We start from the raw sequence: 16,255 nt of genomic DNA on the forward strand, positions 1-16,255 counted from the left end.
AACAAATCCAGAAAAGGGGAAATGGACAGGGTGAGAAAGGAGCCATAGGAGATAAATCAGGGCCTTAGAAATGTGGAAAATTGGGGGAGGTGCTGATTTCAACTAAAAATAATCCTTGGAAACAAGATCCCTTGCCATGGCTTGTTTGTATATCTGGGACCTGACAACGGCTGGCCCCTTGGGAGCTGGTGCGCTGGACAGACGGGCTGGAGGAGATGATTCTGGACCTACTCTTGTGAGGGGGGTGGACAGAGCAGCTCCATCCCCAGGGCAGACTCAGGCTGGGAGCCTGCTTTTTTTTTCTCCCTTTCCTTAGCCTTTATCTATTTATTGTGTATTTGTTGTTGTTGTTGTTATAGCTGATTTGCAATGTTCTGCCAATGTCTGCTGTCCATCAGAGGGGAGGCTTGACTGACCAATGACACCTGTGGCAGATCCATCTGCCCTCTGGGGGGTGGGCCAGCCTCTGGGTGGCTGGGATGGTCTGAATCAAAGTGGGAAATGGATTTCCAGCCTTTGTATTTTGCTGGCTCCGTGAGACTGATCAGGTGGACAAACAGACTCTAAAGAAGGCCAACCACCAACCCTGCCCAGTCTCCCAGTGGGAAGTGTGCTGAGTATGAAAGCTCTTTGTATCTGGCAGAGTCCAGACTGTGCGAAATCACCATTCCAGATGGGCTTGCTTTCCAGAAGGCCCAGAGGAAAAGATTTCTCTTTATCTGACTAATTTCCGCAAAGACTACTTGACATAGGAAGTAACTCATGTGCTCCCATTTGATCGAGTGACACGTATGTAAAAAGTATGCAAGTGGGAGAAAAGCTGCAGAAGTTTTCATTTAAGGGCACAGCTCCTTCAGATCCACAGTCTCTAGTGTTTAGATCAAATTTTTCGTGTCATACTCACGTATCAAAGACCAAGACCTGGAGGTTCAACGGCAGAAGGCAGAGTAGGACCTGGCTGTGGCTCAGACTGGAGATGACAGCACTGAAATGCTGAAATGTAGTAAGGGGACCACAGCCCTGTTTTCCCTAAGGGAGGGTCTCTTGGGACCGCGTACCATAGGTGCCTGCATCCCAGGGAGGGTGTTTCTTGGACAGTGTCCCATGGCCAGGGGTGTGTGAGAAGTAGGGAGTGAGTGTGAACTACAGGAGGAAGATAAGGAAGAGTATGTTAGGAAGAAGAGCATAAAGATGCAGAAAAGCAGAGAAGACACTGGAGGCTCACAACGAGGAGAGTTGAGGGGGGGTCTTTGGCTTGATGGGAGGGGGAAGGTGGTCTCAGGGACCTTTTGCTTCTTCCCCTTTGTTCCCTTCTCCTTCCTTGTCACTCTTCTTGCCATGTCATCTAAAACTGTTTCATTGACTCAGTCGGATGCTCTATGGCGGTTTCATCCAACACCCAAACAAGGAATTATGTTCATGCATCTTCCATAAAAAGAGCCCATGTGAGTGACTGTTCCTTGTCCTCACCTCAAACCTCTCCATCTCTGAGCACAAACAATTTGTCAGGAGGCTTACTGACTGATCACATAAAATGTAAACTGGAATTTGGGTGGGAGGAAGAAAATGCCTAAAGGAAATCATAACATGTTGTTCTATGGAGAAAAGAGGAGGTGACAGACTCGACCTTACAGGAAGGGTGAGGTCTCGCTCTGGAGCGGGTGTTGGGAAGAGGAGTGGCCATAATTCTTAGGACTTCACGCAGGAGATTAACAAACAGGCACCTGAATTATGAACTTGAAACAGACACGACACCCGGGCCACCATAACCACGCTGAAACTTGTAACCATAAGGGAGGTCAATTAAGAGGAAGACGGAGGCATTTAAAGGAACCAATATGGAAGCACAAGAAAATCTCTGATCAGATTACATTTAAACTATAAATAAAGTGGGAACCAATAGAAAATTAACATGAACCCATTTGAGCATGTAGGCTAAAATACATTATAAAATCATCTTGAAAAAATATTAAGAGTGGTGAAAATTTTGTTTGAGGTCCTTCTGTTTTGACACGTGTGCTCCTTTTATTTGTTTAACTTCTCAGCACTTTGGTTTCCCTCCCCACAAATAGTGCTAATAATACTACCTATCCCATAGAGTTTCCAAGAGGATTAAATAAATAATATATGTAAAACATGAAGAACAAAGTCTGACATACAATAAGCATTCAATCAGCGTTATTATTAGCTATTACTGGCACTCTGCTGCTGATGTCCATCCAGCTGGTTGCTGGTCTATCACTTATTTACCTCCCGTAGAAAGTACCTTCTTCATTGGGTAGAAGGTTGTACTAGATGACCTCTAAAAGGACTTCTCCAACTCTTACTCTTCTGTCAGTGGTCCTAGCATCTCTCTTCAAATCCTGTCTCTTGTGCTAGATTATTTATTCCTTAAGGTCACAGCTCTGCGTTTTGTTTGATTCCCTCAAATGCCTCAGCCAGCGCTGGATCCACAGCAAATATCCACCAGAGAGTGATTCTAGAACCTCGAAGTCCACATGCAGCTCCCGGACCTGAGGAAAGTGAGGAGGGGGCTACGTCCATCAAAATAATTTCTTAAAAACTTTCCTACCTGGGCCAGAAAAATCTCTTTCATGAGGATGGATGCAGGTGGTTTTTGACGTGAATTATATCATTGAATCATCTAACAAAGGTAAGGTTAAATAACACTATCCGCATTTACCGATGAATAAAACTGGGGCGCAGGAAGATGAGGTCATTTGTCCAAGTGCTCACAGCTGGTATGAGATAAAGCTGAAATCAGATCCCAGGACTGTCTGATGGCGAGCCCGTGTTTTAGGCACTAGCCGACCCTATATAAATTTATAATGCGGTTAAAGCCTGCCGATCGTTGTGAGTCCCAAGTCTCTAGCAAAAGGAAATAGGAAAAAGCTCACCATGTCATTTTTTGTAAATAAAAATAAAGCCGATGCCTGAGCGGTCTGGTGTCTTGTTTCAGGCTGCTGGGACTCATGGAAATGTGGTAGGTTTTCCTCCAGATCACGGAGGCTTGTCACTGCCTGAACTTGAGCTCGCCGGCTCTCTGGTGAGGTCAGCAGGCAATTAAGAGTTTCAGATTGGGGCGCTGCAGTGATCTCCTGGTTCTGACCAGAGCTGGAAGTCTGAGCCCAGCTGGGAAGGATCCCATGAACAGGACCAGGTAAACACTTGTGGCATCCGCAAAGAATACAAGGCAATGAATTGGTACATGGTGCATGGCTGACTCTAAGTAAGAGAGCGGGCGGGAACTCTAGGTCTTCACAACCTGCTAATCCTTCACTTTGCCTTGGTTCCCAACTCAACGGGGACCTTCTGTGAAGGTGAAGGCTCCCACCTGGGCACAGGGACAGTCGTTATATACGTTCCAAACGAGTGGATCAGGGCTGAAAGAATAGCCCCAATGAAGATGGAAAAGTTAATACCTGGCCAGTTCTGGTCTTCTTTTGCTCCAGAATATAGTGGTTCTCAAAGCAGACCCCTGAGGGTGCCCAAGACCCTTTCCAGGGGTCCTCAAGGTCAAAACTGTTTTTATAGGCGTTCCCGTCGTGGCTCAGTGGTTAACAAACCCGACTAGGAACCATGAGGTTGCAGGTTCGATCCCTGGCCTGGCTCGGTGGGTCAGGGATCTGGTGTTGCTGTGAGCTGTGGTGTAGGTCACAGACTCGGCTCAGATCCTGAGTTGCTGTGGCTCTGGCGTGGGCCGGCGGCTGCAGCTCCGATTCGACCCCTAGCCTAGGAACCTCTATATGCTGCGGGATCGGTATTAGAAATGGCAAAAGGACAAAAAAACAAAAAAACAAAACAAAGTGCTTTTATAATAACGCTAAAGTGTTACTGCCAAAGCAAGAGTAGCTCACATTGCTGGTCCCTTAGTACAAATCAGGCAGTGGTATTTACTCACTTCTATGCACGCTCTGTTTGCACTCAAAAGACGGCTTCACTTAAAAATGTCCTCCTTGGGGAGTTCCCATTGTGGCTCAGCAGAAACAAATCCAACTAGGAACCATGAGAATGAGGGTTCAATCCCCGGCCTCGCTCAGTGGGTTAGGGATCCGGTGTTGCCGTGAGCTGTGGTGTAGTGTAGGCTTGGATCCAGACAAAGCTTGGATCCTACACTGCTGTGGCTGTGTAGGCCGGCAGCTGTAGCTCCAATTTGACCCCTAGCCTTGTTACTTCCATATGCCAAGAGTGTGGCCCCAAAAAGAAAAAAAAAAAGTCCTCCTTGAATCAGTAAAAATTATAACTATATAGAATATGGACTCTTTTTTTTTTTTTTTTTTGGCTTCCCAGCGGCATATGTAGTTCTGGTGCCAGGGATCAGATCTGAGGTACAATTGCAACCCAAGATGCAATGTTGGACACATAACCTGCTACGCCAGGTGAGAAATCAAACCTGCATCCTAGGGCTCCCAAATGCCACCAATCCCATTCAGCCACAGTGGGAACTCCAAATACGGACTCTTGGATATTCCTCATTTTAATACTCTGTGGGACACAATGGGAAGGGTGAAAAATGTCTCCTCGATCAAAGCAAGGTGGTTGTACTGGTGAAGTCATGTGAGTTATAAGTTGGACCCGCCAGTTTTTCACAAATGCTGTTTTCTTGAAAGAACACCCAACAAACTGTGGTTTTTCAGACTGGGCGTTTGGCAGACGTCTTCCTGATAATGTACAGGATGAATCTGTCAATTCAAGGGAAAGCATGGACAGCATTTGTTGCCAGTGTATCCTGCTGTTGTGAGGGGAGTGTTCTATCAACATCAAATAGATCCTACTGGTTGACAGTGTTGTTCAGTTTCATATCCTGACCCATTTTCTATCTGGCTGTTCTTGCAGTTGTTGAGAGGAGGGTGTTGAGGTCTCTGACTGTAACTGTGGATTTGTCTCTTTCTCCTTTTACTTCTATCTGTGTTTGTTTTACATGTTTTGCAGTCTGACACATGCACATGTACGACTACTGTGTATTTTTGGTGGACTGACCTATTTATCATGGTCCTTTTATCTCCCTGTTCCTCATAATTTTCTTTGTCCAGCACTCTACTTTAATATCAAGACGGCTGCTCTTGCTTCTTAAAAATAATGTTTGCAGGGAGTTCCCATCATGTATCAGCAGTAACAAACCCAACTAGTATCCATGAGGATTCAGGTTCCATCCCTGGCCTCGCTCGGTGGGTTAAGGATCCAGTGTTGCCATGAGCTTTGGTGTAGGTCATAGACGTGGCTCGGATCTACGTTGCTGTGGCTGTGGTATGGGCCGTAAGTTGCAGCTCTGATTTGACCCCAGCCTATGAACCTCCATATGGTCATGGGTACGGCCCTAAAAAGCCAAAATTAATAAATAATAATGTTTGCAGTGTACATCTTTTTCTATCCTTTTAACTTGCTAGGCTGCCCCTTTCCTGGTCCTCTGGCAAGAGAGAGCAAACTTTTCCTGGGGCTTTTTTGTCCTCACCCACCAGTGTTTTCAGATTGTCAGCTTCTCTCCCACCTACTTCTGGGTACTGGAGGCCAAAGGAAAACTCAGGAACCCCCTGCTGTGCTATTCCTCAGGTCCTGAGGTCTCCAAGAGGAAATGAGTAAGAATGAGCCGTCCAGAGACCTCACAGGGCTTGACCTGAGGAACAGATCACAGGTACATCACTGAGGATGAGATTGCCATCAACGCCGCAGGGCATGGGGCAGGCAGGGGACAGGCTGTGTCCCTGGCAGCCAGAGGGCAGAACAGGGGCTCCCAGGGGTTCCAGCACCCTGGCCTCCCCAGTCTCATGCAGCTGCTACACTGGCCGCCTCCCACTCCTTCGGAGAAGCAGAGAAGGACCGTGGGAAGGGGGAGGCTACGTGAGGGAAGGTGAATTTTAGGAAGAGAGATTGGTTACCTCTAAACGGACTGATTAAAATATTGGATCAGCAGCAATCCCACTCCTGGGCAGAGGTTCAGACAAAACTCCAATTCAAAAAATACATGCACCCCTATGTTCATTACAGTACTATTCACAATAGCCAAGACATGCAAACAACCTAAACATCCATTGACGAAGGAATGGATTAAGAAGATGCGGTATATATATACAATGGAATACTATTCAGCCATAAAAAAGAACAAAATAATGCCATTTGCAGCAGCATGAAATTATCATACTAAGAAATTATCATACTAAGCAAAATCAGAAAAAGAAAGACAAATATCACGATACCACTAATATGTGCAATCTAAAATGCGATACAGATGAACCTATCTACAAAATAGAAATAGACTCACAGACATAGAGACCAAACTTGTGGTTGTGAAGGGAAGGGAGCGGGGAAGGGGAGGATTGGGAGTTTCGGGTTAGCAGGTGCAAACCATTATATATATGATGGATAAACAACAAGGTTGTACAGCACAGGGAACTATACTCAGATCCCTTGATAAACCATGATGGAAAAAATATGAAAAAGAATGCATTTATGAATAACTGGATCACTTTGCTATACAGCAAAAATTAACACAACATTGTAAATCAACTATACTTCAATAAAGTAAATGTGGAAAATACTGCATCAGATCAGACTAAGCTTTTAGCCCAATTTGATGTTGAGATAACTGGTCTTAACTGTGGATGGGAGTGCAGAAGAAAGCCAGATACAAAAGTAGGCAAATTAAAGAAACAAATGTTTGGTTCATGTTAGGTCAGAATCCTAGCTTTCTAGGTGTTTATCTTCTGGTAAGCCTGGGAACCTAGGGGTGATGAGAACTCTAGATTATATATTTTTTGTAACAGTTTGGTGGTTTCCTTTTTTTTTTTTTAACCCCCATGAGTCCATGAGTAGTCCCCATTCTTTTCTTGGTTTTTTTTTTTTTTTTTTTGCTTTTTAGAGTTGCACCTGTGGTGCATGGAAGTTCCCAGGCTAGGGGTCCAATTGGAGCTATAGCTACTGGCCTACACCACAGCCACAGTAACACCAGATCCAAGCTGCATCTGCAACCTACACCACAGCTCACGGCAACGCTAAATCCTTAACCCACTGAGCAAGGCCAGGGATCGAACCTGCATCCTCATTGATACTGGTTGGTTTCCACTGCACCACAACAGGAACTCCGATTGTTCTTGTTCTTTAAAACTCTGAGCCTTCACAGCTTCCCTAATTAAGAGCATGGAGATGACATCCTGTGAGATGTTCCGAGTGCTAGATCACAGGATCCCTTTTACTAGGGAACTCTCTTATTTCCAAGCAAGTGGACTCGGATGTTTCCAACGTTTCGGTTGCATCTGGAAGTGGAGACAAGTGTTACTCTGAATGCGCTCCGACACGTCTTTAAGAACTGATGTGACACCTCACCAAATGCTTCCCATAGTTTCTACTCTTAGTATGGTGACAGCCCTGCAACAACCATTTTATCAGCCCAAATTTCAGGAGACGAGACCCAGAGCTGAATAGACAAGCTCCAGGTCACCCAGCGAGAGCACAGTGAGGTTGACATGGCACACATCCAGGCTCCTTCCTGCCTCCAAACGCTCTTCTTTAGACGGCTCAGCAAAGACTTTCCCTGGGTCCCCAAGGACCTTCCCCGGGTCTTCCCCTTCTGTTCCCATTTCAGAACCCTCAGGCACACAATGACAAAGAAGAGCCTCTGGGAGTTATTCTCACCACTGTTCCCCTAACCAGGCTGATATTGGCAAAGGGTCCACACATTCCCCTCTGCTCTGCCTGGGTCCTCAATCACCCCTTAGATCAGTTATTTTCTATGTGTTCTTCACATGATAATTCCTTCTTTTATTCCTATGCAACTATTTTCCTATGCAAAAAAAATATTCTCTATTAAAAACATATTCAGGAGTTCCCACTGTGGTGAAGTGGGTTGAGAATCCAACCGCAGAGGCTCAGGTTGCTGCAGAGGTGCAGTTCAATCCTTGGCCCAGCACAATGGGTTAAGGACACAGCATTCCCATGGCTGTGGTGTAGGTCACAGCTGCAGCTGGAATTCAGTCCCTGGCCTGGGAACTTCCATATGCTGCGGGTGTGGCCAAAAAAACCATATTCAGACTGTCAGAGCTGATAATGAATTATTTACTTGGTTTGACCATCTCATGGCTGACTTTGCTTTATTACCAACATGTCTGCTTTTCCTTTCTTATGTATCTAAATCTACAAATGGAGAAATAGAATCTCTGGCACTGTCATCTCTGAGACCACAAGGAGGCATTAAAATACCCTAATTGGATTTGAAGGTGTTTATCACTTGGCTGGGGAAGGGGTGGACAGAAGTGAATCATAATTAAGTTATCATGGTGTTAGTATCATATTATTTTGATGTTGATTTGATCTTCTTGGAAATATTACTTCTCGGGAATAGTGATGTGTGTCTTGGGGGATCAAACAGAATTTGGGAAGGAATTCTAGAGGTTGTTCCACTATTTGACAAAAATATTACATGGAACCACATCAAAGTCAATATTCTACAAATTTGAACTTCGAAAATGGGAATTTTGGAGTTCCCATCATGGCTCAGAGGTAATGAACCCAATTATAGTATCCATTAGGACACGGGTTCAATCCCTGGCCTCACTCAGAAGGGTAAGGATCTGGCACTGCTGTGACTTGTGGTGTAGGTTGCAGATGCGGCTCAGATCTTGAGTTACTGTGGCTGTGGTGTAGGCTGGCAGCTACAGTTGCGATTTGAATACACCTTGGGTGCAGCCCTAAAAAAGACAAAAGAAAAAAAAAAGAAAGAAAAGAAGAAGAAATGGGAATTTTATATGATGCAACATAGTTGTATCAAGGAGTTCCCTGGTGGCTCAGCTGGTTAAGGATATGCGTTATTCCTGCTGTGGTGCATGTTCGATCCCTGGCCTGGGAACTTCTGCAGGCCCAGAGCCCAGCCAAAAAAAAAAAAAAAAAAAGCTCTTAGATGAGTTAAAGTGAAACAGGTGGGAAGCAGACAGAGGGGGAAGAGAAGATGACCACACAGTTGTAAACACTTCGGCCACCTTGCAGGCAGCTCATGGCCCCAAGCAGGGAACTATGTATGCACAATAATGGTAAAGTCAGTCCAGAAATTTTCTGGGGACTATTCGGGAAATACCAGGTACAAAGGAGTTCCAGGAGACTCCTTTACTCCTGACAGTAAAAGGTGGATTTTAGGCTCAGTAGGAAAAGTCCCCTGTGTATACAGTGATGTGGGGCCGAGAGAAACATCTAGACTTCAAGGGTGGGAGAGTGATGAGGGAAGATCAACTCCAGAGGGTCAAGCAGAGGAGGAAGAATGGCGCCTCTGAGACCACACACACACACACACACACACACACACTCTCCCTCTGTCTCTCTCTCTCTCTCTCTCTCCTGACCTGTCCCGGATAACAAGACTGGGAGCCATTTCAGAAACTGATTCTCAAGAGGCCACTCCCATGAAAGGCCTGACCATGTGTGCTGGACAGCAGAGTTCACACAAAAGGGCAAGTGACAAGTGGCAGAACTTTGAAAGATATACAGAACCCCACTCCTCACAACCCTGCAGCCATGGGCATGATGCTGGCAGGGGACATCCAGCCAGAGAGGAGGCCCTGGAAAATCCCTCGTCCAGGATCCAGGTCCCCCACGGCCCCGAAATTAGACATCGTGCCAATGCTGATAAAAATTGCTGGTTGGCCCGGACACGTCACTTTTGAGGATGGAACCAGCGAGACTTCAAACTGTGGGCACAGAGAGTCCAGACAGCCTCAGACTCGCTCAAAATACCTTCCCCAGGGTGGCTCACTAGGTAGCAGGCTGCCCTTTTCCAAGAATGTGTTTATCAAAAAGGCGACTGGAAACTTTGCTTTCTCTAGAACTCTGTTAACGTGCAACTTGAGATAGTCACACAGGCCTCTCTTTGGAGAGCGGAGACTATTTATAATAATAAGGGCTCAGGCCACCACCTCCCCTCTGGGGCCTGCCCTGCCAACAAGATCAGGACGTCTGTCCGCACCCCCAGAAAGGCCGGGAGTGCTCTGCTGAGGGCAGAAGAGGCTACAGCATCTAAGAGCAAACTCTTCCCTGCAAGTGTGGGCCTGATTTTCAGGCAGAAACTGAGCTTCTAGGACGAAACAGGCTAATGAGTCCCTGAGAAGCAGCAATTCCACCCTTGGGGGATCCAGCCTGAATGCCTTCAAGAGCTCTCCACCCTGGAGGCCAAGGCAAGCAACCAGGCTGGCTTCTACTTCAGGAGCTGGCAGAACCCCAGAGGATAACGAGGATTCTGCGCTGGAATTTTAAAACTTCAAAATCAGGCCTTGGTGGTGCTGGAATTTTCTTGCCCGAGAATAGCAATCTCACACTCATTGGAAGGGGGTGTTGTGCTTTCCTTCGAGAGCTGATCCCTGGCTATTCCTGATTCAGTTGCTCTGTTCCCTGGCTATTCCTAATTCAGGAGCTGTTTCCTTGTTCTTCCTGATTCAGGAACTCTGACCCCAGGTCAGTGGGCTACTAATTATCAAACCTGAGTTTGTGAGAGTTCAAGAGAAAAGAGCATATGCTGGTAACTCAGAAATACAGAGCACCTTAAATCTCTGCAGGTCTGCTCTTCTGCTTCTGAGGTTGCCCAAAGAGCAAGCACTCAGCCGAAACGGGGCTTTCATTTTCAGACTTCCCTTCTTTGAGTAGAGGGTGAAATGCCTGAAAAGTTGCTAGCCTCTGCACACACACCTAGCAGGTAAGGTCCCAGGATCAGGAGGGGCCTTCTGGCACTGCTCATCACCCGGCAAGAACCATCAGCAAAGCAACCACTGACAACTCCCAGAATCCAGCTGCCTCTGGAGGCCCGAGGAGTATGGATTTATGACAGCAGCAGCCTTGACACCAGGCAGTAAGAAACTGCTGCCTGCTTAGAGCAGAGTTCAAGCCCCATCACCATGAAAGCTGCCTCTCAAACAGGAAGAGTGTGGTGCTTCAGCGACGGGAGGAAGAGCTGGTATTATTGCCTGATGGGAGCCAGAAGTCCCAAAGAGAAAGGCATGAAAACACACTTTTCTGAGTAAGGAAGCAGACTTAGAACTCTAGAGGCTCTATTTCTGCCTCTTCATCCTGACGTCCCCAGTACAGATGTCCACATGATCATCTGGTCTGGAGGCTGCCTGTGATCCAGGGTTCGGACTCAGGCAAAACTAGACTTCAATGGCAATTCTGTCACTTACTAGAACTCATACATCTAAGCATTTTGCTTTATCTCTGATCATCGGGGTTTTCATCTGCAAAACAGGAAAAAGATATCGTACAACTGTAAAGAATAAGCAAGAGGGGGAGTCCCCGTCGTGGCTCAGCAGTTAACGAACCTGACTAACATCGATGAGGACTTGGGTTCAATCCCCGGCCTCACTCAGTGGGTTAAGGATCTGGCGTTGCAGTGAGCTGTGGTGTAGGCTGCAGACGCTGCTCGGATCCTGAGTGGCCATGGCTGTGGTGTGGGCAGGCAGCTGTAGCTCCGATTTGACCCCTGGCCTGGGAGCTTCCATATGCTGCGGGTGCGGCCCTAAATAGAAAAAAGACAAAATAAATAAATGAATAAATAAACAAGGGGACCCAAGAGTTTGGCACACACCGTGCTGGGCACATAGAATTTCATGCTGCCAGCTACTACCCCCAGTTCTCTGTGGGGACCAGCCTTCCCATCTGTCCCCCCACCCTGGAGCTCATCTCCAAGCCTCTTCCCCACCCCAGGCCCATCGCTTTTGTCCCACTCCCCACCCCATACTTCCTGGCCACGGTGACAAATGCCTCACTTTCTTGCAAGGTGATCTCTAGCAATAAAGACCAACATGTTAAACTAAGTTCATCCAGGAATATTTCTTTTTAAGAACATTTTTGAGTATAATACTAGAAATGTGTACTTCACACTTTGAAAATTGTAAGTTATAATTCTTAAAATGCTTTTTAAGTGTAGTATCAGACATGTAACACTCAACTAAAATCGAATCACAGTGGATCAAAAGTGGAATCTGATATTCTTTTCTGAAGGCAATTTTGGCTTATAGAAGATGAGTAATATCATGCTATGAGAAATAAAGGGAATTTACCTAAGGCTTCTGAAGTCTTAAATTTTATGAAAGTACAGGAAAAGATCAAAGATTAAGAAAATCTCTAACATGAAAGGCAGCAACGAAACCCAACACTAGAAAAACAAACTCGTAAGAAACAGAAAATGCAGCAGTAAAATAATTTTTAAAAAAATAACTAAAATTAGTATGCTTAGAGATAAGATTCTATACTCATGAAATAAGAACAAGATTTAATTAAAAAAGGAGCATTTCATGACCAAAATGGATTCAAAAAATAAATTTATGAGAGCAAAAGTAAAAATTCAGTTTGAAGGGCTGAAGTTAAAAATTAAAGAAATCTCATAGAAAACAATAAAAAGACAAAAGAAGGAAACAGAAAAGAAAAAAAATAAATAAGAAAACTAGTGGCTTCATTCAAGATAACTGGTGTTCCAGAAAGAGCAAACAGAGAAAATGAAGGTGAGAAAAATAATGAAAGAAATAGATGCAAACTATTGCCTTTGGAATGGATAAGCAATGAGATCCTGCTATACAGCACTGGGAACTCTGTCTAGTCACTTGTGATGGAGCAGGATGGAGGATAATGTGAGAAAAAGAATGTATATATTTATGTGTGACTGGGTCACTTTGCTGTACAGTAGAAAAATGACAGAACACTAAACCAGCTACAATGGAAAAAAATAAAAATAATTTAAAAATAATGAAAGAGACGCTTATCGACATCCTTATCTTTCTCAGGTTGGTGGATGGCAGGGGCCCAGAAATGAGAGCAAAGAGTGGCTTTGAGGGAGAACTCACTCTTGCCCATAGTCCTAAATATGTTCTCCAACGTCCTAGAACAAGACCAATTATCTTTTAATTTGATCAATTAAAAGGAAAAAGGAGGAGTTCCCTTTGTGGCTCAGGGTAACAAACCTGACTAGTATCCATGAGGATATGAGTTCAATTCCCAGCTTTGCTCGGTGGGTTAAGGATCTGGTGTTGCTGTGAGCTGAAGTGTAGGTCACAGACACAGCTCAGCTCCTGAGTTGCTATGGCTGTGGTGTAAGCTGGCAGCTGCAGCTCTGACTGGACCCCTAGCCTGGAAACTTCCATATGCCATGACTTCGGTCCTAAAAAAAAAAAAAAAAGGAAAATGGAGACGGCGTGGGTAACAAACACAACAGTGAAATCTGGCCAGAAAGGGACTACAAAGTGCCTTCCAGTTCAAACGTCCCCCTTCCTGAAGCTCTCACCATTCCTACCTACCAGCCACATCAGGATCTACAGAACAGAAAGAACTGAGAAGACAAGATCAAGGATGTCATGAGTGGGTGGGCTGTCCACCGCAGGGCTCCAGGAGGCACTGTTAACCCCAGAGTCCTGGGTAGGATGCCCTCTGGTCTTGAGCAGTGCACAACACACACAGCAGTGCATGGCAGTCCTGGCGAGACCAGAAGGCTGGCCAGATGAGGGATTCTTCGATACCTGCTCAAAAATAAGGAGGGCAAGAGTAGTATCAAAGTGCCATGAAAACAACAGCAGTAACCTCAAAACATATTCAAGTTTAAGATCTTCCCACTTGCTAGACTGCTCTAAATGATACCTTACCACCCTAATCTTGGGGTTGACTGTTTGTGGAGATCCAGACTAACTACACACCTGTATCATTTTTCTGATGAATGGGTATCTAACGATGTGCTTCGGTCTCCAAACGCCGGAGGCTGTGTTTTACTGTGCCTTACCCAGAAACCATTCCGGGTTCGACCACGAGGAAGAGAGCAAGTGGAGTTAAGAAGCAGGCAGATAACAGGGAGTAGGTGGGACCTCAGAGGACAGAGGCGCTGACAGCCTAGAGGGGGTGGTGAGCGTGCGTCAGGGCAAGTGCAGACCCCGCACGGCCGTCTATTTTTACACAGCACTTAGCTGCCGTGTCACCCAGTCCCAAAGGCCTATTTTAAGAGACTCCACTTCAGTGGCTGATACCGACAACATGCAGTTCTGCCAACGGACTTAACGGGAAGGGGGGGTCCGTGGCTGCTTTCATCATTGGAAAAGCAGAAATACTGCCTCCTGCAAGTGTGTAGACGCCAACAGACTCAGTGGGATGAGCGCCAAAGGGGCGGGCTCACTGTGTGCCGAGATGCATTCTGTCACTTTGCAGTCACAGGTGTCCTGTGAGACAGCTCTCCATCTCGCCCCAACATGGATGAAACGTCTATTGTTTTCATTTTTAGCCCCCTTTTCTTTTGTTCTTTTTAGCCTTTCTTTATAAGTGGCTCACCTTTGAGGGCAAAGGTTTTTATATTTACAAGAAAAAAGAAAGGTAGGAGAAAGAACCTGATCTCCCGCCCGTCCCCCCACAACCCCTCTCAAAAGCACGACAGGAGTGACAGCTGATGAGTCCCGGGCACCTGGGCCTGGGAGCAATTTCATCAGCATAATGAGGACACAGTGGATTCTCTTCCTGGAAGAGGCCACATCCCAAATTGTCCCTCTGTCACTAGCAGTTTCTCACGTTCCATGCACTTCTAATCTCATAGCTGAGTTTGCCAGGTTCACTTTGGCCTTGGAAGCAGGATCTGTTTCTTATCAAAGCACCAACCCAGCACAAGGGCGCCATGTCACTATCCTTCTGGCAGGTGCTGACTTTCAAGCATTCTGCACAAGCGAGGTCGCCCAGATAATGACGACATCTGAGGCACAGCAAACACCGAGAGCTTCGGGAGGGGTCCTGACCAACTCTGGAGAAGAGCCATGACACCAGTTTCCTTGCGTGACAAGCAGGACACTGGGCAGCCTACTCCCCTCTCTAGCCCTCCACACGCTCTGCCAAGCAGAGATTTGCACTCAGGTGAGATGGAGGTCCTGGTGATGCCAGAAAGATGTTAGCGGAATCCAGGTTCTTGTTCATGGAGCCAAAGAATGAACTTTGTGAACACACAGGCAACAAGCAAGCAAAGTCTTTACTACAGGAAAGCAAACAACTCCCAGGACAGGCTGGGAGGGGGAGGAAGAGGCCCCTCTCTATTGTCTGATAAGGGCTTTTAATCCCTTAAAGATGGGGGTTACCAATGTAGAGTCTAGAAAGATGTGGTTTTCTCCCACTGGCCTTGCCCAGTTACCTATATCAGTCCTTGTCCAACAGGGGTCTTAGGGGTGGAAATGCCCCCTAAGTCTCATGGTCTCTTTGCCCTTCTCTTCCCATAGCCTGAGTCACAGGGGGCTAGGGATTAATGTCCATCTGGGCACAGGTACACTGGGCAGCCCAACAGCAAACAAGCCCTGTGGGGATGTTACTCCCTGGAGCCCTTAAGCCACAAATGTTAATCATTAGCCATATCGAAGAACACATTGAAGCCAAAGCTCCTCCACTGACTACCTGGCAGGTGGCCTCGTAGGTGCCAACTGTTGAGGCCATGGACTGGCCTTCAGACACAACCCAGGAAAATATCCTGACTGCCCTCAAAACTTAAGTGACTCAAATGGAGTCCTTGGAAAGGAAATGGAAAACAAAACAGGATTTGGATAATTGTGGTTAGAAAAACAGCTTCAGGATCATTGGCCTGAGTGTTCTGAAGACTCAGGGGGCCCGAAGAATGCAGTGGGTTCCGGGAAGATGGAGAGGAACGCGCATTCCTCCAAAATACCCAATTATCAAGCTCTCATTTGTTTTCTTGGAACCGATAATGTCTGAAGAGAGGTCGTGCTAGAGACGCGCCTAAGGTCGCCGCCAGAGAAGACAAACAAGGCAGCGGCAGAACGTCTAATACTCATTAGACTATCACTTCAAACGAATTCTGATTCTCAGCCAGCAAGAGGCGGGCAATGATTACCCTCCTGAAGGAGTCAGTGTTGGAATACACGTGCTTTGCTGCCACTAGTGTAAATTGGTGCAGCCTCTATGGGAAACAGTTCCTCAAGAAATTAAACACAGAGTTACTGCATGGCCCAGGAATTCCACTTTGGGTAGAAACCCAAAAGAATCAAAAGTAGGAATTCAAATAGATATTTGTACCACATATTTACAGCAGCATTACTCACAGGAGCCAAAAGGTCGAAGCCACCGAGTCTCCATCTATAGATGAACCAATAAACAAAGTGTGGTCCCTCCGTAGAACGGAATATTATGCAGAGTTAAAAAGGAAGAAAATTCTGGAGTCCCCCATAGGGCACAACGGGATCAGTGGCACCTTGGATGCATTGGGATGCAGGTTCAATCCCTGGCCTGGCACAGTGGGTTAGGGATCCTGTGTTGCCGCAGC

General features: G+C 46.2%; 1 protein-coding gene across 1 annotated transcript in view; it reads left to right on the forward strand.

The window, feature by feature from the left end:
* Positions 1 to 2,629: 2,629 nt before the first annotated feature.
* Positions 2,630 to 16,255, forward strand: part of FHL2 (four and a half LIM domains 2) — a 104,173-nt gene continuing 90,547 nt past the window's right edge. Inside the window, exon 1 of the mRNA XM_047781319.1 lies at positions 2,630 to 2,653. The gene's annotated coding sequence lies outside the window, so the exon portion shown is untranslated. The remainder of the gene's footprint in view (positions 2,654 to 16,255) is intronic.

Source organism: Phacochoerus africanus, chromosome 5 (assembly GCF_016906955.1).
Source record: "Phacochoerus africanus isolate WHEZ1 chromosome 5, ROS_Pafr_v1, whole genome shotgun sequence".
Taxonomy (NCBI): domain Eukaryota; kingdom Metazoa; phylum Chordata; class Mammalia; order Artiodactyla; family Suidae; genus Phacochoerus; species Phacochoerus africanus.